Raw genomic sequence first — 21,732 nt, 5'->3', positions numbered from 1 at the left:
ATTGTGGCACCCAATCTCTGTAGCCTGAAAACATGAAATAACTTCTCAGTCAGCTGCCTTGAAAACCATTAAATTATACAGGATGTTACTAAATGATTAATCTCCCTCTTGTTCCTAAAAATGATGTAAGGGGGCTAGCTACATAGTGCAATGGGAAAATACCGCGTCTTGGCCTGATATAAAATGAAGAATTGCTCAAAATGAACTCTGAGGTACCTTCCATATCACATCATTTGTAATAAAATTTTAAAACTTAATTACAATAAGCCATATTAGGATGAAACTTAATAGTAAGCCTCTATATGGGGTTTCTATAGACCTTGATTCACCCTAAAATTTAACTGATATTTGGACTGCAGTGATTCTGGAAAAAAATTATATCTATATCTATATCTATATCTATCTATCTATCTATCTATCTATCTATCTATCTATATCTCCACAGAGTTGATATCAATTTAGTTCCTTGGAAAATTAATGAGACAAGGATTTGTTCTCTTGTTACTAACTTGAGAAATTTGGCAAATGGCTGTCTTTTTTGGTACCAGAGATTAAAACCAGGGGTGCTTAACCACTGAGCCATATCCACAGCCCTTGTTTTAAATTATATTTTATTTAGAAACAGGGTCTCACTAAATTATTCAGGACCTCATTAAGTTACTGAGGCTGGGTTTGAACTTTCAATCTTCCTGCCTCAGCGTCTTGAGCAGCTGGGATTATATTCATGTGCCTCTGTGCCTAAGCTGCAAAAGTTTATCTTTAAATAACATAAATTTAGTATAGGAGGATGTTTAACTACAGTTTCTAAATTGTATTCTAAAATTTCATGGTATTTGGAAGAAAATGGTTAAAAGGACAGCAAACTTTTCAGTTTATAACATTTGACTTGTGAGAAGGTAGGGTGGTATTACTGAACAATGTAGTCTTTCTTCCCTGACTGAATGGATTTTCTTTTGAAAGCTAAGGATGTCAGTTTTATTTTGTTAGGAAATTTTTCTGACCAATGTATTACAAGACATGTTTTTAAAAAGAGTTTAAGAGTAAAATTCACAATAGCCAAAAGGTGGGACCAGCTCAAGTATCCATAAACAGATGAATGGATAAAGGAAAAGTGGTACTTCTATACAATAGAATACTATTTAGCTTTAAAAGGGAGGAAATTCTGACATGTGCTACAGCGTGGATGAAACTGGAAGACATTATGTTAAGTTAAAAAAAGCCAGTCACAAAAGGACATCTGTTGTTGGATTGCTTTTATATGAAGTACCAAGAAGAGTTCATTCACAGAGACAGAAAGTAGAATGGAAGTTGCTGGGTACTGAGGAAATAGAAAAGGGGGAGTTAGTTATTATTTAATTGGCAGAGTTTCCACTTGGGAAGATGGAAAAGTTCTGGCAATGGAGGAAGGTGATGGTTGTATAACAATACAGATGAACTTAAAGCCATATAACTACATCCTTAAGACTGGTTAAAACCGCAAGTTATGTGGCACATGTATTTTGCCACAATTGAAAATGATAAAAGGGCAAAAAGTTTAAGATGATTTCAATCCATCTTCATGGTTATCCCTTTTTCTAATTTAAGAAGGGATAACTTTTATAGATATAGTGATTTAAGATAAACTAATTACTACAAAAATAAAAAATAAAAAAAAAACCTTGTCAATACCTTGTAACATTCCTTTGACTTTAAAGTGAAAGCATTTATATGCAAACACAAATGCACTTGCAAGTTTCAGGAAGGTTATTACCAGAGAAGTCCTATGAGTCATGAGTAAGTACAGTGGGGGTGGGGATGGGTGGGGCTGAACTCTTAGGATTTAAATGCATCTTGGACAGCAGTGACCATGGATTAAAACAAGATTCCTTAATTTTTTTTTTCTTCCCAAATCTGTTGTGAAATGGAGAGTTTCAAGTGCTCCCAGGAGGTGATTATTGCAGTGAAGATGAACTCCATGGTGGAAAGGTCACGTGACTGGAGTCCATCAGGAGTCAGCCATTTCCTGTGAGTAGTTTGAATTTCCTTTGGGCCAGTCTGAGTGAATGTCAAGTGCTTTTTCACAAGGTGAAAAAGGCTATTCTGTAGGTATGTCCTATGACAGTCAACCCGCATGTGGGGGGTGAAGGGGCTGCTCTTTGATCCCAACTCCTGAAAGCTTGTGGACTTTGTTTTCATAGCTTCATTGGTAGCAATAATGGACCTGGCCTTATGGGAGGCTATTTGTCATTTTAATTGGAAATAGTCTTTGGTTACAAGTGCACCCTAGACCTTGCCAGGAATGTTCCATCTGTGGAATGTTTACCATATTGCTAAATTCAGAATTCTTTGGAATTTCCAAATACCTCTAGCTCTAAGGGTTTCAGAAAAGGAATTATATGTCTATACTATTATAAACCTTGATATTTTGACTACTAAATAATGATTGTTATTCATTAAGCAAGCACTTCTTGTGTGCATATTATGTGCCAAGTACTGCACTAGGTGCTGGCTATATAACAGTGAGGAAAGCATTCACACTCTTTAGCATCTAGTTGGGGAGACAGATATCAAATAGTGCATGTGCAGCTATATAATTATAATTTGTGTTAAACAGTGTGAACGAAAAGAAACAAGTACAGGAAAAAAAATGGAAGAGGATCTGGTTTAGATTAGTGAATCAGAAAAATATTTGAATGGGGACCTGCAGAATTACTAGGAATTGGCAGATAAAGAGGAAGAGGTAAACATTCTATAAAAAGATCTTGGCAAATATGGTAGGTGGAAGAAGACCATGCCTGGTACAAGGCAAAGAATAAGGATCTGAGTGAGTTTCACAGTAGGCAGAGGCTAGATTATGCTGAGTAGGCCAATGGAAAAGACAAATTTCGTTTTACTTGCTGGGTATTGCTATGTTCAAATTTAAGTTTAAAGTTTTCATTCCAGGATGATAGGAATTATAAGAACAAAATAGACTTGGGCAAAACTGGGAGGAAATCAGCTATTTCAGATGAGAGACGAAGGAGGCGTAAAACCAAAATGAAGAAAGTAGACCTGGAGATAAGAGATTGATTCAAAATATAATCTGAAGAAAAGATTAGCAGGGTTTAGTAATGGGTTGGTCACAAGAGATGAGGAAGAGACTTCTTATTTTCTAGGAAAATGGAGATAACACTTATGAAGATGGAAATGAATGAAAGAGGAGCATGGTTTGGGCCGGGGTTAGGAGAGAGCAATAGTTTGGTTTTGGACATTATAAAGCTTGTGATATCTGTAGGATATACAAGTGGACATGTCAAGTCGACATTTAGGTAGATAGATCCAGAGCTGTATTTGTACATTAATATTTGGAGAATATTAATTAGGGAGTTTTCATATAGATGGATTTGAAACATAGGGATGGATGAGAATATTTTTTAAAGGAATAAAGAGGTCAGAGGTTAACTCTTGAAGAATTTCAACATTGAAAAATCATGTACAGGAGGGAGAGCTAGCATCGCAGAATAAGTAGTGGCCAGACCTGTAGGAGGGGAACTTGATGAATATGGTGTCAGAAAAGTCAGGGGAAAGAGATTTTTGAGAAGTGAGTGCTCAAGAAAGTTGGATGCTACAAAGGGGTAAGAGGGAAGGGGCTGATTGTGCTCCTTGTTTTTGACAACAGGAGGTCATTGCAGTCTCTGTAACTGGCTAGGGTTGGTAGGCCTCTCAGCAAGGGAGGAGGCTTGTTTTTGGGATCTTTGTTGTGAAGGGGAGCAGAGAAGCAGGATGGTAAATAAAACAAAGATGCAGAAACAGAGATTATTTCAGATAGGAGCGATGAACTCAGCTAAATTTTGTCAGGAATGATAAGTATAGAAGGAGATACTGAAGATGCCTGGGAGGGAAGTCAAGGAGCCATGGGTATTACACACCAGGGAGTATAATTATGTATCAGGGTGCTACTGGTATTATACTCTTTAATCACTTATAATCCCCACAATATCACTGTGATAAGCAGTGATAAGCATCACAGTTGAAACATCTTACATTCCAAATGGCTTAGGAAGCCCAATAAGGATGGCTCCAGGCTTACGTGTCTATTAAGAATATCTTTGAAGTACAACAGAAAAAATGCAGATGTTTGTCCACTGTACCCCTTGGTGGCCTTGTAGTTATTGCCAAGTTTATTCTCAGCAGACACACAAAAATTCCCATTCCCTCGGCTTCCTTCTATCCTCATTTCCACTTCACTTCTGCCCTCTTCCTCAGTCCCTGCCCTCTTCCTCAGACCTGCTTTATGTTAGGAAACTCCTCTCATCTGCACTGATGAGTTCTCATTGTGCTGTATCTGCCCATTCCTGGGAAGCTTCTCATAAGACCAACAAAGTCTAGTGTTGACACTTCTTATAGTACATCTTGGATGTATTCACTTTCCTGTTCATTTAATTGACTCTGATGTGCTAAGGTACTGTATATGCAGTGGTGAAAAAGCAGACAAGGTTAACTGCTCATGGAACTTCTAGTCCAGTGGGTATGTATGTATGGAGGGGTGCAGATGGTTGACAAGCGAACTAATGATTTTTTTTTTAAAGATAATCTCAGGGGATGGGATTATAGCTCAGCGGTTGAGCACTTACCTCGCACGTGTGAGGCGCTGCATTCAGCCCTCAGCACCACATAAAAATCAATCAATCAATAAAAGATATTGTGTCCATCTGCCATTCAATATTTTTAAAAAGATAATTTCAGGTAATATACATTCTATGACGAAAGTAAACCAGGGAAATAGAGAATTATTGAACATTTAGACTGGGAGGTCAGGAAGAATTTCAGTTATTATGCTGAAAGATCCCTCCCCCATTCAAGGTGAAGATAAAAACAGAATTTGTTTTGATCCAATAAATAGGATGAGTCAAGGTCGTGGAGAAGGGTTTTTTTTTTTTCCTTTAGCCACTCTCCTCTTGTTTTATAGATAAACAGCAGGGTCACTGAGCTTGCCCATTTCTCTGTGACTCAAAAAGGATAAAACAAAGATTCTGATCTCCATCTGTTTATCCTCTAACAGAAGGACCAGTTCTAGGCCTGCAGTGGTCTCTGGAAGAACTTGGACAAGGCGATTTACCTGACTTTTCAAGTGAGGCTATTAGCAAACTCGTATCTCAGGGCTCAATGATGACTGTGCAAGAGTGTGGTGAATCTTTTGGGGACAGTGGCAATATCAAATCAGATTTTTTACTGCCATAACATCTCATCATTGCGAAGTGTCATTTTCTTAGCCCATTAGATCTGAAAATTCTGCCAGACGCCACTTAGTCTTTCCCTTCTCTTCTAGGAAGGAATGTGCCTAAATTTTCCCAGAATAATGGGTGTTCCCTTTCAGAGAAATTGCTCAACCTTGTTTGGTGGCAGCCAATTCCAGAGAATCACAAAAATGAGGGCAAAATTTACTTATTTATTTTCATATCTGGCCAAAATACTGCACAGAAATCCAAGCTATTGCCTGTTGGTCTATGTTAAACGGAGACAGAAAAAGATCCAGAAGTTTCCATTGCTTGGTTGGTGTGCCAGTGGCCTCCTGACTCTGCTGGGATGCCTTGGGGTTATACAGTGGGGCCTATCTATGGAGCCCAGCCTGGAGAAGGATGGCAAATGCTCCCCTGGTCAGTCTTTTGACTTTTATTCAGTTCAGGAGACTGTAGTTCAAACAGTCTATGCAAAACCAGGAACTAATCTAGTTGGTTTAAAAGAGAGTGAAGGTGATAAAATGATAATTCAATGATTAGAAAGTAGGATTTATGAGGAAAAAGTAAAAAAGATGCAGAAGGATGAAAAGAAGGTTGAAAGGGTCAGATCCAAGATGGGTGTTTGCTTCCATTTCCTCCTCATCACTATGCAGGATTTCTGGGGCCTGTGGAAAGCCCCAGCCTCACCTCTGGGTACCTCAGGTGTTATCTCCAAGCCCTACTTCCTACTTCCGTTCTATACTTTCTTTTCATGTTCCTTCTCCACTTCTTCATACCTGGTTTATTTGTCCCTACTCACCCCCTTAGTTAATTGTTTCATTAAGTTGTGTTATTTTCTGGGTCTCTATACTTTTGATGAATCTCTCCCATCTACTGACTGACTGGAGGAAGACTTTGTTGGTATCTGGCACATCGTTTTTGCTTAATAAGTGTTTTTTGAATTGAACACTCATAGTGTCTTTGCTTGGTGCTTTGTGGATGAATGACAGAAAAAGCTGCAGATCCCTATATTCACCTCAACTGCCAGAAGTTGGTTTTAGTTTTCCCATGCTAGCTAGAGTCTGTGAAGATCTTTAGAATAACCTTGGTTTTCTCAGGCTGGTGCATTTTTCTGGTTTGGTTGGTCCAGACCAGAATTAGTTAGGACTCCCTCATTTTTCTGGGAAAATTTAAGAACATTTCTTCCTAGAGGAGAAGGTAAAGTCTAAGCTGTCTTTGGTAGAATTTTTTAAAATTTAAAACAGAACTTCAAAACCTCAAAGTTGAAAATTTATATCAAAAATCCAAAATAAGGGGTTGAAGATGTCCTTAGTGGCAAAAGACTTGCCTAGGATGCTTAGGGCCCTGGATTTGATCCCCAGCACTATAAAACAAAATGGAAAATCCAAAGTAAAGTTTTTCACTTATATTATAGCTTTATCCTGGTTGGTTGAGTCTACTGGGCAGCTCTCTTCCATGTAATAATTTAAGTTTTAGAAAGTTCTCTTAATTCTTAGACTTCTCCATTCAGTGGGTACAAGGTGAAGGAAGAATTATGGATAGGAACCTTTCATGTTACAGGACTGGAAGTATTATATACATCTTTCTAGCCACATTTCATTGACCATTACCCAGCCACAGACTACATCCAACTGAATAGGCCACTATGACATCTTGTTTAGTAGTGTACTTGGGAAGAAAGAAAAAATAGTTTGGTGAAAAATTAATTAGTTACTGGCACAGATGTCATGAGTAAATCTGTTTTTATTAATCAAATGATCCTAGCTAATGCATCAAGAAAAAACATGGCAATCTCAAGTAATGTATACAATGTCCTCAAAGATTTTTACAATTGGAAAACTATTGCATTTTGATATACTGAGTTATAGAGATTAAGTCAAATACACAAAAGTATATTGTTTAAGTGCTCTGGGTTCTATCCCCAGTACCAAAAGAGAGAGAGAGAGAGAGAGAGAGAGAGAGAGAGAGAGAGAGAGAGAGAGAGAAAGAGAGAGAGAGAGAGAGAGAGAGAGATACATGATTGATATAACAGAATTATGACTCCACCAGTTTTTTTCCATGGCAAAACAATCAATAGTATCGCAGTATATATTATAGACAGCTCCATTAAACTTTTCCTACTTTTGTAGGATATTTGGGCCCTTCACATTTCTCTTACTTTTCAAAGGAAGAAAAACTTCCTGGTTTTATTCGCTTACATAGATAATCACGAAAAAAATGAATGAGTAAATGAAAGAAAAGGAAGGAGGAAGGAAGCAAGGAGAGAAATGAGGGGGTAAAATCTTATTTAGGACACGTTTATTTTTCATGATCATCTTAGCTGTTTTATAGTAATTGATCACATGAAATTTTGATGTTCTCTTCCCAACTGTGAAAAAAGTAAACAGAAGGATGCATCTGTATTTCTATGTTTGTTTTTGCATTCTCTTCTTTTAGTTGTAGCATGTTATCCCTCTGTCTGTCAGCTTTCACTCTACACAGGCTTCATTCCTAACATAGGAGCATCATGTGCTTCTGATGAAGTACCCATTAAAAATAATTATGGCTGGGCTGGGGATGTGGCTCAAGTGGTAACGTGCTCACCTGCCATACGCGGGACGCTGGTTTGATCCTCAACACCACATATAAATAAAATAAAGATGTTGTGTCCACCAAAAACCGAAAAATAAATATTAAAAATTCTCTCTCTCTCTCTCTCTCTCTCTCTCTCTCTCTCTCTCTCTCTCTCTCTCTCTCTCTTTCTCTCTCTTCTCTCTCTTTAAAAAAATAATTATGGTTCAAGTAACTTCATAAATTCTATAGCATGGAGGAGTTTTAAAAGAGAAGAATGGAGAGAATAAATAGAGCAGATGCAAACCAGGTAAGAAATCAAAGAACCCAACTTCTTAAAACATCTAACTTTACAAAATTTTTATCATGGAAGCTATGTGGACCATTCAAATGGCATTATTGAGAAAGAAGTTAGCGGAGATAATCAGGGCTCAGTGTTGAACAACAGTGGCTTACATTAACTGTCTGCATATTTGTTTTTAAAAATTCAAGAAATGAGGCTTAATGTCTTTCTAATTGGCCTGTCTGTCCTTCCTCCTTCCCTCCCTTCCTTCTTCCTTATATGGGGTACCTCCAGTGTGAAGGATGCTATGTTATGCATGATGTTATGTATGATGCAGTCAATGCCTCCTGTTAAGGACTATCAATTAACTTTGTCCAGCAGTATTCAAGAATCTCAAGGGGGACTGTCATAGGTAAAAAGGCCAAACAGCTGGCACATCTGATAGGGGCAGCCTGTGGAAGTACAGACACCTGTTAATAAGAAGAATCATACATAGAGGCTCTAAATCTTGCTTCTGAATGGAGGGTTGAATTGCCATGGAAGGGACGTGCACTCAGGGAAGTGTGTTCATGAACCCCATCCTTTGCTTATCTTCTACATTGCAATCTCACCAATTTAGTCAACATCTGGTGAATCACAAGTGAACAAGACAGTCCTGGGCAATTAAGGAATGTGTGAGACATGACCATGCTTCTTAAGTGTGTACAAAAATTATAGTATAAAATGGTCAGGCCATTCAAAAGGTACAATTAAGAAGTATGGGGGTGCATATCTCTTCTCTGCCAAGACCAGGAAGTTTCAGAGAGGAATCACTAAAATATATTCTACTGCACATTTTAATTGGGTTTCAAAGCATCTCTAATTTGTAGGCACTTTAGGATCTGAGATTTCACCCTTGAGTATGACTAATTTATTTTACAACTTGTCCTGAAAGTCACAGGAGTGGGTTCTTAACCTACAGGAGAACCAAGTATTCAAAAAAGCTTTGGTGTTCAGAACCACTGTACCTTGTGAAGGCCTCTTCAGAAGTCTTAGGAAATTGTCTCCTCTATTAAGTAGAATGACCCCAGTGAATCTAAGTGGCCAGATATTTTAGACTTGCCTGATTCTCCCACAGAAATCTTTTATTGAGGAAAAAAGAAAAGTAAATCTGAGGTCACATAGATTCTTAGAAAAAAAGGTTCGAATAAACTATTGTTGGAAGACTCATTATAGGATATTTTCCCTTAGATAACAATTTGCGTTTCTATGTGGTCATATAAAAATGTGTATTTCCTGACATAAAATGATAATGTTCAATAAATTAATGTAGCTATGTTTCAGACAGATGGTTGGAGAAACTGTCATGGACCTAAGTATCACTCTTATTCCCTTTTATTGTCATCAAGTTGGGACTGGTCATCATGCTCTGAAGGAACAAGGGCATTGGTATTTTTCATTAATATCTAAGCTTAAAGTGTCTAAGACCTTTTTCCTTCAAAGAGCCAGGATGGCATCGAAGGAAGTCACAACACTGGCCATCAGAGATCAGCTTCAGGGAATCAAAAGGATTGGTACTGACTCCTGCCTTATCTACTACAGGTTTACCTAGAATCCCCAAAGATCTTTAGTTGTTTATAACATTTGTAAACTCCTATCTATAGTCACATTTCCATGATCAATTTAGCTGATGTGGAAAATGTATCTTCATGTACAGAGTTTTTTTTTTTTTTTTTTTTACTTAAAATGGCTGCGAGCAAAATTATAGGCTGGAAATAATGGAAAATATTACATGCACAGGACCTTAAGATACTTCCACCTTTAAGGTCTGTTGTTCTGCATAGTCCTTAGAATTAATGCTTGATTGTGTCTTCCCCATCCCCAGCCCAGTCCTCTGTATGGCAAGATTTTTAAACCATCACAGCTGAGTGCTTCAATGTCTGTCACCATTTCATCTGCATTTTCACATGCATTTTAGCAATCATGTGAATCATTTCTCCCTCACCTCCCACAAATAGCGTGGGTTAAAGAGAGCTGTGGGAATTTAAAAAAAAAAAGTAATAATTTCGACTTCATAATCCTAAAAGACAGAATTTACATTAAAAGTGTGTGCGCGCACACACACACACACACGTAGTCACAGAACAACTTATCAATGCAGCTGCCTTGGAATGTTCCAGAAGGTCATCTGCCAGTGATTTGTGTTTTGTTGTGTTGTGGTTGCTCAGCCTCTTTGATCTTGTGCCGTTTTGGAGGCAGGGTTAAATCACAGAGTGGATCGGGGGACTGACCTCATTACATCATATGTGCTGAATCACGGTCCTACAACTGTCATCCCAAAGGCACGGGACAGAAGTCCCCTGTCGTGGAAATGTGTGTCAGTGCAAATGCTCACATGCTTGTGTGATATTGTTTCTGCCGGTTCCCATTAATGTCACATGAGTGTGATCAAGAAAATACTTTCTTCTCTTTCCACTCCCTCACCCCACCCTATTTGTTAAACAATCCATCAAATGCTTTTAAAACCTGACAAAACAGCTTTCATTTTGAGGTTCTGATCTAAGCACTTGCCTTGAAACATCCTCAAGTATCACCACTGTCCTCTAGTGGCTGTTTTGAATCACATTCGGTTTCAGAAAGAGAATTTTATCTTTTTGTTTCTTGACCATGCCGTGTCTCAAATAAAAACCCGTGTGCCTGAGAATCATCCTTTTAAGGCTGTGAAGCTTTGGGTGTTTGAAAAAAACACAAGAGAAAGATGATGAATTTTAATTTCCATGGTGCCTCATCTTTGCTGAATATGAAACCTTCAAGCCTCTGAAGAGCTGAATAAATTAACCCACGTCTGTCCGGGCTTCATCCGTGAGTACAATAGTTAAGAGTACTTGTTTTTTTGAAGATCCAACTGCTTTTGTCTGCACCACTCAGTTTGAGGGAAAACGACTTCTGGAATCCTGTCCAACCTCTTGATATTCTGAATGATGTCTACTGCCACTCTAATGATCAGCCAGGAGGCTTATTTGTAATCACCAGCTTTCAGTAATTTAAATAGGTAGTGGCTCAGCCAACCATTTTTATTCAAAATGCAACAAAAGCTAAAATTGCTGGTTGAATTTTATCCAGATGCTAGCTTCTTTTAGGACAGGCCAGATGATGCGGAGCAGTTGTTCATTTTCCTATAATGTGTCAGAAGCACATTTTTCCTTCACAGATCTAACTGGCAAGCTACAATGAAGTCTACAATTTATCTATCAGTTCAGTTGCTTACCAGAGCCAGCAGAGGGGATATGTGAAGAATTAATCCTTTGTGCATGTATCATCACATGGACCACACCCAAACCATGTTATCTTCAAAGACTTAGAGATGGGCTTCCATTGTTTATTCAACTTCAGAGAAACTCACCCCTACCTCACTTTTGTGTGTGTGTGTGTGTGTGTGTGTGTGTGTGTGTGTGTGTGGTACTGAGAATCAAATCCAGGGCCTTCTGCATTCTAGGCAAGTACTCTACAACTGAGTTGCACCTTCAGACCAAACAACATTTATTTATTTTGGTGGTTACCAATAATAATAAAGACTGCTGTAAACAAAATTGTTTATCACTCCTTAATACTTCTATGAGACCCCTGAAAGCCTTTTGTCTAATTTTTCCTTCATACTTTTGTGTACAAAGTTGACTAACTTCTTAATTTCAAAAAAAGAAAATAAAAAAGTTGTATCAAATAAAATCTGGATTCCTTGAGAACAAATTTCTATTGTCTCAAACTTTCTGTAGTCCCCAATAATGATCTCCTCCTGGGCCATCAAAGGAGCTCACTCTAAGTAGCTCTAAAGCTATAAAATTGCAAAATTAAAAAAAAAAAAAACTAGGTTAAAGATTTTTTTTTTCTCTCCTGTGAAATTTGCTTGAGTTTGCAAATCCCTGATTTTGCATTGAAAAGGTCTCAGAGAAGGTTTGTGTGTCCTTTGTCTGAGTCTTTGTTTAAAAAGTGTCCACGGAGTGGTTAATTGCTATTAGCCAATGCAGATAGAAAGAGTTGCCTCTGTGCAGCTTAAGGTCCTTTTGCCAATTCCCAGCAGGCTCCCTCTCTTATTTCTCACTGTGGCTTTTCCAAGTCTTCACTCATCTCTGCAAATCCTCCCCCAATTTCCCTACACTCGCTGTCAGCAGATGACCTTGGCTCTTATATCACACCGGGGACAGATCTATTTACAATAGCTCTTTCAAGTCCTTTCCACTTACTAAATGTACTTACCTCTGCAATTCCACCCTTATCTCCCCTTGCCAGAGTGGGGAGAGGTGACTCCCCTTGTTTTCCAAGCCCAGTGCTTTCACCTCCCACCCATTTCTTCAGAGCCCTTGCTTCATCTCTTCTTTCTCATGTTTCTTTAATCCTCCACTGTCACTGTCTCAATCCCCTTAGCATATAAACATATAACAAACTCCCCTAGAATCTTGACTTAGGGTCTGTAACTAAGCATCAAGTGACAGCTTCCTCCTAACATAGGGGCTATAAAAGGCTCTTCGTACAGAAGTTGCCATGATTTGGGTTATGTGTTTGTTCTCAGCAAACTGGGTTGTGGATAGGGGCCATAGACCAGGGTAGTGATACTGCTGGTCATAGGTGACAAGTTCTGCTTCCTCACATGTTGAAGTATAGCATTAGAGAAGCATGCCAAGGCAAACATATAAAGCAGGGTTTATTTAAAAAGGGCAACACAGACTTTTCCCAGGAGAGAGAAGGAGGTCATAGCTGGTACACTGGTATCCCAAGAAATGAGCCTTTTTTATATGTCCTAGGCTTTGTTCTCCTGCTCTCTTCCCTTTTTCTCTCTCCTTCCTGCATAAGTGACTAGGCCCAGGAGATGCTCTTTGGGATGACCTAAAGATGAGAAGCAGATGGACTGAAGGGATCAAGGTGAAGGGATCTGGCCAGCAAAGGGGTGTAATTAGCAACCTTTATAATTCCTTCTAGGGAGGGACAATCTCTGGACAGGTTACCTTAGTAACAGGTTGGAGCAGGGCAGGTTATCTTGATAAGGGTGGAGGAAGAATTAACATTTCAATCCCTCCATTCTATGGATTGGACCCTTGCCTATTCTGGCTTCAGTAGCTCAGATGATTGGGCTAAAACTACCTGGTGCCTGAGTTCTGTATGAGTTCCTCTTTGCAAGCAATAGAAAATGATTCTGGCTAATTTTTTTCTCAGTAGGAAATTTACTGGGTGATGGTCTGTGGCTCACAGATCTACAGGATTTTGGAGGATGCTTAGAAAAGAGATAGAAATCAAAGTCCTCTGGGGGTTTTGCAGGCAGGTGAGCAGCAAAAGTTCCGCAGGTGAGAGACAGGTTCAGCTTGCCAAGCTCACTGCTGCTCCTTCCAGGCAGTGGTCCCTGTACTGGTCTGGCTGTCCTAGGCCAAGTGACTTGTTATCCCATAGCCAGGCTGGGGAGGGAGAGAAGGCACTGACTCATGACTACTGTGTGGATCATGGTTCTGTCACTATACTGACATACAGACATACAGCAGGGCATTTCCTATAAAAGAGATTGGACAGTCAATGGGAGTTGGGTGCTGGACAGCTCAAACCAACATATGGTGACCACAGATGTTTACTCTAACCCAGAGAGCTACTCTAACAATGTGAGAAGAGGGGTGAAAACAGAGGAGGGGTGGGAATCAGTAGGAACAGAATAACAATAAAGAGAGAAGCAAAGATGAGGTAGATTCCAAGAGTAGTTGTCAGGAAAGTTATATCATGAAAATATTAGTATCACAACAGTGAAGCCACAGATGGACTCCCACTCTGAAGAGTAGTGAGACAATGGGTGGCCATAGGTACTGGGTTGGCAGGACACTGGAATTGGCTCAGTTCCACATGAGTGTGAAATGTTACCTCATTTACGGGCTTTGGAGTCAGAGAATCACAGATGTCCCTGGGGTACAAATGCACCCACTGGGTGGTATTGGATATGCTTTTTAACCACTATGAGCCTCAGTTTCTTCATCTGTAAAAAATAAACCTCTGTATGGTTGGTGTAAGAATTAAATGATAATGCATACTAGTACTTAGCAGAGTTGCTGGCATATTGTTATCTATTATTATTGCTATTATTATATCACATTTTCCGTGGTCTTACAAATCCTATTCTATTTTTTTATCTTCATGGAAAATTCCAACTTATCTTTTAAGATCTAGTTCAGATGTTACCTCCTCTGAAAATCCATTCACAAATCTTCCTCCTGCCTTAAGCATAACTAACAATGCGGTTCATTTCAGTTCAGGACAACACTTGTAGAGTGATTATGGTATGCAAGGCATAGTATTTTTCTAGGTGCTGGATATATCAAAGATATCAAAGACATAGTTTGATTTTTCAAAAGCCTATAATTTATAGTGACAGACATAAACACTATTTTAATGTTTTCAGTAAATACCATCATAGTGCTATGATAAAGCAATATGTTGCTTTGCATTTTCCTCCACCTAAATCACACCTCTACTGCAGTGACTATGTCATTATTATTTAGTTGTTTGCTCATCTACCTCTTTTAGTAGGCTGTTATGCATTTTGAGTTCAAGAACATCTTTTTCATCTCCAGATCATAGAAAGCATTCAATATCTTTGTTTTTTTTAATAATTTTTTTTATTGGTTGTTCAAAACATTACAAAGCTCATGACATATCATCTTCCATACATTTGATTCAAGTGGGTTGTGAACTCCCATTTTTTACCCCAAATACAAGTTGCAGAATCACATCGGTTACACATCCACATTTTTACATAATATCATATTAGTGACTGTTGTATTCTTCTACCTTTCCTATCCCCTACTATCCCCCCTCCCCTTCCCTCTCATCTTCCCTCTCTACCCCATCTGCTGTTATTTAATTCTCTCCCTTGTTTTTTTTCCCCTTTCCCCTCACAAACTCTTATATGTAATTTTGTGTAACAATGAGGGTCTCCTTCCATTTCCATACAGTTTCCCTTCTCTCTCCCTTTCTCTCCCCCCACTCGTCTCTGTTTAATGTTAATTTTTTCCTCATGCTCTTCTTCCCTGTTCTGATCTTAGTTGTTCTCTTTATATCAAAGAAGACATTTGGCATTTCAATATCTTTGTTGAGTAAAGTATGACTCCAATGTATTTTCATTGAAAAAATAATTATTAATTTTCAGAGATGTCATTCTTAATTGGTTATTATTATTATCTAAGAGGAAAAATTTCATTCTGAAATTTCACAAATCATTTCCTTACCCATAATTAAAGTGTGGTCATTGCTCAATGTTGGTACCACTAATCTGATTGAAATTTGAGTAAAGGGAGGGAGATGGGGCTGAGGAATGCCAGGCCAAAGCTGTTGGGTTGCTGCAAAATTCCAAGGGAGTCCCTCACATCCAAGATGGAGCACCAAGTTTAGACGAGGTCCATCCATGATGGGAAAACCTAAGACCAAGGAGCAGGTAGAGATGGAGATGGAAATGGACAGGCCCTTGAGGAGTGGGCATAGTCAGAGGAGGAGAAGAGGAGAGAAAGGAGGCCACTCTGAGCCATTCCCATGTGTGAGGAGGAAGAGAGGCTGGTGTGGGAGGCAGAACAAAAGAGAGAGCAGAGGCTAGGTAGGCGGAGGGGGGTGCGGAGTGTAGAGGAGCAGGGGCTGATTTCAATTATTAACTTGTTTGAGGATTCTGGAACACTGGCATGCAAAACATATGCTCAGGGAAGGTTGAATAAAATGTCTAATTTTAAGAAGAAAGGAGGCGTGGGAGGGTCAGAATAGTTGTCCTGGGTGAGACCAGGCCACCTGGGTGGTCATCCACCCAGCTCCAGGTGAACCACACAGCAAGTAGAATAGAGGGAGGAGTGGATCCAAGAAGAAGGGTTTAGTCCAGACTTTGGTGTTCTTTTCCCACCTGAGTATCATGTGATACAATCCCACTAAAAGTCATGTGGCTCACATGAGATAATCATCCTTCCAGAATTTTAAAATGTCATTTTATTTTCCTGATTTTGATCTGTTGGGTAAGTCTTGCCAATGTCAATTTCCTATGTCTCTTGTTTATGGTTTGTGTTGATTAATGGCCATATATAGTTTGAAAGCACAATACAGCATTATGTAAATGCTGAGTAACCAGATTATTTTTTGCCTATGTGACTCAGAATTGGCAGGCTTACAATTTGTGTTTTACTTCTTTGACCAATTACCTTGATCAATCAAGCCAAATGGAAGTGGAGCCCACTTTAGGTGGGGGTGGAACATGGGCAATCTGGAAAGTATTTTGTCCAATTTTTTCATTTAAAATGAACTTAGAAGCCAGGTAACTTGCCAGGGCCATACTGTGGGAGGAGGACTAGGAGGTCATGCTTCCTCCTTTTGTTTGAGGAAAGAATCTTCCATATTTGATGAAGACAATAGGAAAACCACTGTTCTCTAGCATTGGGTAAGTGGAGATGGAATTTCTTGGAAGTTGAAATCAGGTTTTATTTACCTGTTCTTCCTGCATAATTGCCATTTCCAAAGGTCTAGGGTCTATTTTGAGAATCAGTAGGGAGTTTGAGGGAGACAATAAATGATCAGATTTTACTGGAGGAAGTTAATCTCATGGAATTTTCCTCATTATTGTGAATTAGTTAAAAATATATGCTTTAAAATATTTTCCAAGTAGGATGGCACATGCCTGTAATCCCAACAGCTGGGAAGGATAAGGCAGGAGGATCCAGAGTGATTGACTTACTCAAAGTCTCATAGCTAGTAGGACTCAAGATCAGATTTCTTGACCCCTAGACAGAAGTTTTTAATTATTTCCTGATTTCTTGAGCCCTCTTTTTTTTTTTGGAGTTGATGAATTTTGCTTTTGGCACCCACCTTCAAACCATACCTCCTGCCCCCACTATCTATATACCAGTCTTGTGCACTGTGCCCACATTAATGTGTTTACTCATATGCATTCCTCTGGCCCTCTCTCGCCTCTATGAGACTTTGAAAGTTTAGGTTCTTTACTGTATCTAAACATTTCCACTTCTAGAATGAATGCAGCTTGAATAAAGGAAATGATAAGAAAAAAAAATCTTAATTTTCTGCAAAGTTCTGCCCAAGTCATCGAAATGCTGGCTCCATTTCTGCTTCGTTTCAAGCTATGAGGTCTACATTAGACAGGGTGGCTCATAAACAACAGAAATTTGTTTCTTTCTGGAGGCTGAGAAGTGTAAGACTAAGGCCAACAGCAGATTTGATGTGTGGTAAGCACTGCTCCCTGGTTCATCTACAGCCATATTCCTGCTGAATCCTCCCCTGGTAAAAGGGGCAAGGGATATTTAGGGGTCTCTTCTAAAGGAACTGTTAAAGTAAATTAGAACTAAGAGCAAGCCTGAAGACTCTCTGAACAAAGTTGACGAGTCCTCATAAGTGACCTTAACTTTGCTCAATATGCAAACATAAGCAAAACTTAAACTTGGGCTATTTCTTGTAAATGCCTACACTCAAGGAAAATGAAACTTACAACTAAGCAGTCAGAAGCCACAAACTAACTTATATAACTAAGTACTCTTCAACAGAATGAACCAAATAAGGCAACTTTAAACTGTAGCCAAAGAGTTTCTTTGTTTTATACTTGCATTCAACCTATAGCACCCTATTTCTAGTGTTTCTTTCCCAAACTTCCCTCCTCCCACAACCCAACCACTTGTGGTTTGGAGCTGCTGGATTCACAAATTGCTCTTAGTTCACATAAACTCTGAAATTTTATTGTGCCTTGGCTTATCTTTTAACAGCACTAATAGCATTCACAATGCATTTGTGACATAGTCACCTTCCAAAAGTCCCCCCTCCAAATCCCATCACATTAGTGATTAGGTTTCAATATATGTAACAAACTATGTTCAACTGGGTGGCTCATAAACTGGTAGCAAAAGTCATCAGTGGGGCCCTCCGGAAACTGTTTCAAAGTTGCAGTGGGACATGGCCTGTACTCATATAACCTTTGATTTGCTGCTATAAGAATGAAAATTGCTACCTATCATTTTTATTTATAATCTGGAATATTTGTTCATTTAGTGTGTATGTGTGCATGTATACATATGTACTGCTTTGAGAGAAATAAACATAGTATAAAACATGAACACTGATTTGAAATAACACTTTGATTAGGGAGAATAAATATAAGTATACAAGTTTTTTCATAAAGTTTAGCAAGAGGAAGCCTTGCAAAATACTGTACATTTTGATGAATTTGTTTCAAAACTGATTTTCAAAATTTTATCATCTAAATCACACACCTTATTATAAAGCCCTGCATGGCAGCTTTATATCCATTATGTTTATGAGTAAAAATGAAACTCACAGGGGTTAACTAAACCAAAGTGGAATAGAATGTGAAAGAAATACCTGAATTGAAACCTGGCTTTGTCTGTATACACAGCACCTGACATTTCTCGTAAAGACAGTGGAGTGGAGATGTGTCAATTTTATTTTATTTTATTCTTTTGTTACCTGAGCCTCAGAGCCCACTTTCTATGTTTGGTAAATGCTTTTCCTAGGGTGCTTTGCCAGCTACTTGCCTTTCCAGGACGTCGCCATGAGAGTGAGGGGCTAGGCTCTGCCATTCAGATCCATCTGCTCTGCACATTGTGCATCAGTAATTAGGACACAAAGAAGTGGGAACAACCCAGAATCTATTTGGACATTTGGGGGTGGAGGTGGCAACTCTTTCCTAAAGGCAGCAGTGTCTATGGCTCCTGCAGCAGGGTTCAGCCCCTGAGGCTGCCTGAATGTGCTGTGGTATCTGGGACCAGCCTCCAGATGTCTTGGCAAGTTCCATAGTTTGATTTTGGGACTTGTTTATGGTTGTGAAATTCTTAAGTTTGCTTCTCCAGCCCTACCAGAGTATGGGAGCTATCCTACATCTTTTAAATAATTCCCACTTTCTTTAATTATTTGCCTGAGACTGAAGGTTGTAACAGGAGGGATCAAAGGCAATAGGCCTGCAGGAGAATAAGGGGGAAATTGAAATTGATTGAGTCCTGGTGGGGACTAAAGGGGAGTAAAAAATCAAGTTAATATGAAGAAAATAGATTTGAGCAGCCATTGAAATTAGTGAACAAACATCTAACCAAATCATCTCACCTGTGATTCCCTGCAGTGGTGGTCCCATTGAAGATTTGGTTTGGCAGGTGAAATTGTAGTTGCAAGATGGTGGTTGAAAGGTGTGAAGAATTCAAGAACCATGGAGTAGAGCGGATGATAGTGTAATGGCAGAAAACAGCAAACTTAAAGTCCCAGCTCAAAGCATCCACTGAAAACTCATTTTCTCAAACAGTTCTATGAGAATCTGTCACCTCTTTCAGCCAGAAAAGCCTCAAGGAATCCAGACTCAAACAATTTATATCCCAAGTTGCTTCCTTACAGCAATGTATAACCTTCTCTGGTCTCTTAGGTGGAAATTTGAGCTCTATGTTACATGCAGTATTAAGTAGGTCCCAACACATGATGTAGAGCCATGGGAAGATTTGTGTTGCTCAAACCTCCCAACACACACCCGTGCATCCCCACCCCTGTCAATGTAAGAATGTCCCAGCGTCCATGACGAAGTCAACCCAAAAGAATTTCAGGATTTTGCTAACCTATATTTACAAAAATATGGCTAATATTTGCGACGATGAATGCTGAGAATGTTAGCCCAGGAGGGAGGAATGCGATGTGATTCAGCAGAATGTATCAATATATGTATCTGCACCTATATACAATCCTAAATTCAACTGGGGGTGATTTTAGTTACTCTAAAATCAAAATTGAGTGCATCATCCACAGTGGCTTAAACCCTTCTGTTGTAGTTTAAGAAAAGTTATCAAAAGATTTAGAGACAGAAGGAGGTAGGAATGAGGGTGTGTGTGTGTATGTGTGTGTGTTTGTGTGTGTTTGTGTGTGTTCAATTCAGTGCCTTAACTACTATCCATGGCCCTTCACTGATTCTTGCATTGAGAAATTCATTAGTGAAGAGAATACTAGCGTTAAAAAAATCCCTTGAGGCTGTTCTTTGTGGACTTGGGAGAGGAGTGAGTTAAAATAAACTGATCTCACTGGGATACTAGAATCCCAGCATGGTTGAAGCCATACAGCAGCATTTAAAACACAGGCAACAATTTGAGGCGTGGGTGAGTGACAGGCTTGAAAGGGCAGAGTCAGTCAAAATGGTCCTTGTCTCAGAGATCTTTGATATTTGTTTATTAGTGATGAGTATTTGAGCTATTCAGCTCTGCATTGCTGTAACAAATACCTGAGATAAACCAACTCATAAGGAGGAAAGGTTTATTTTGGCTCATGATTTCAGAGTTTTCAGTCCAAGGTTGCTAGGGCATGTTGCCAGAGAGTGGATGGTGAGGAAACTGCTCACCTCATGCTATCTTGGGCTGCTGGGAAGGGGGGTGCGGGGCGGGGATAAGCTAGAGTTCCAATAGCACCTTTGAGGCAACCCCCCATTACCTAACTAGGTCTCACCTCCTAAAGGTTACACTACCTCCCAGTAGCACCATGGGCTGGGGGTCAAGCCTTTAATCCATAGGCTTTTGGGGGACATTCAAGATCAAACTATGAGGGCCTTAAAAATGAGCTACATATACAGCCAATCAAGAGAATATTTTATTTATAAAACAATATTTACATTAAACATATGCCCAAAACAATAGGTATGGGGCTCACTCAATTTGATTCTCCACATCATAAAGCACTGGTCTACCCAGTTTCCAAATTTAAATGTCAGATGCTAAAAAGGAAGACTAGGTGTTCTTGAAAAAGAATTCTGAAATCTTACTGCAAGGGTGTATTTCTTCTAGCCTTTTGCAAAGGGACCTTCAGCTATTGAACTGACTGTATTGAGAAAGAAAAATGTGATGGCCCTTATCACATTATAGGATCCATCTAATAGTTGTTCTGAGTTAACACTAGTTCCTGGGGTCCAGGAAACTACCAAGATCTGTCAGTCACAATGAGGGATTATGGAGGTCAGGTAATGGTTGGGGTTTTGACCTGTCTACCTCGGCAAAACCTAGACCCATATCTTTGTTTAAAATTCAGTTTGATTTTATGACTGAATGGAAACCCTCAGAAACTGTAAAATCTTCCGGGTAGCTTCCTGACACACTAAAGATTATCATGATAGGAAGAGCTGGCGGGAGTCCTAGAATCTTTCCTCCAAATGGTCTTGAAATAATAGTACTATTCATTCATTCAAGCAATTTTTATTGACTGCCTACTATGTGTTAGACACTGTGGGGCTTTTTATTAGGGAACAAAACAAAAATTCCTATTTTAGCAGAGTGAAAATTTTAGAGGAAGAAGACAATTTAATAAATGAAGCGTACAGTTTGTCAAATAGTGATTAGTGCCATGGGGGGGGGTATAAATCAGGGGTGGAGTGAGCAGGGGGGTGGTCTTCATTTCTCATGGAGCCAACTGGGATTAAAATTGAGGTGAGGGGCTGGGGTTATGGATCAGCCGTAGAGCGCTCGCCTCGCACATGCAAGGTCCTGGGTTCGATCCTCAGCACCACATAAAAATAAATAAAAGTTATTGTGTACAACTACAAAAAAAAATATTTAAAAAATTGAGGTGAGAGGGCTGACATGGGGTTCCTGGGCTTCTTGTGGTGACCCATGTAAACGCAGACTGGGGAAATAATGAAATCACACCACATACGTAAACTAATAAATAAAAATGATTTCACATGGT

General features: G+C 39.2%; 1 protein-coding gene across 1 annotated transcript in view; it reads left to right on the top strand.

The window, feature by feature from the left end:
* Positions 1-10,591: 10,591 nt before the first annotated feature.
* Scel (sciellin) overlaps positions 10,592-21,732 on the top strand; it is a 156,965-nt gene continuing 145,824 nt past the window's right edge. The window contains exon 1 of the mRNA XM_078015761.1: positions 10,592-10,872. The gene's annotated coding sequence lies outside the window, so the exon portion shown is untranslated. The remainder of the gene's footprint in view (positions 10,873-21,732) is intronic.

The sequence above is a fragment of the Ictidomys tridecemlineatus genome, chromosome 6 (genome assembly GCF_052094955.1).
Source record: "Ictidomys tridecemlineatus isolate mIctTri1 chromosome 6, mIctTri1.hap1, whole genome shotgun sequence".
NCBI classification, from domain to species: Eukaryota; Metazoa; Chordata; class Mammalia; order Rodentia; family Sciuridae; genus Ictidomys; species Ictidomys tridecemlineatus.
This window is presented reverse-complemented; position numbering and strand designations above follow the sequence as displayed.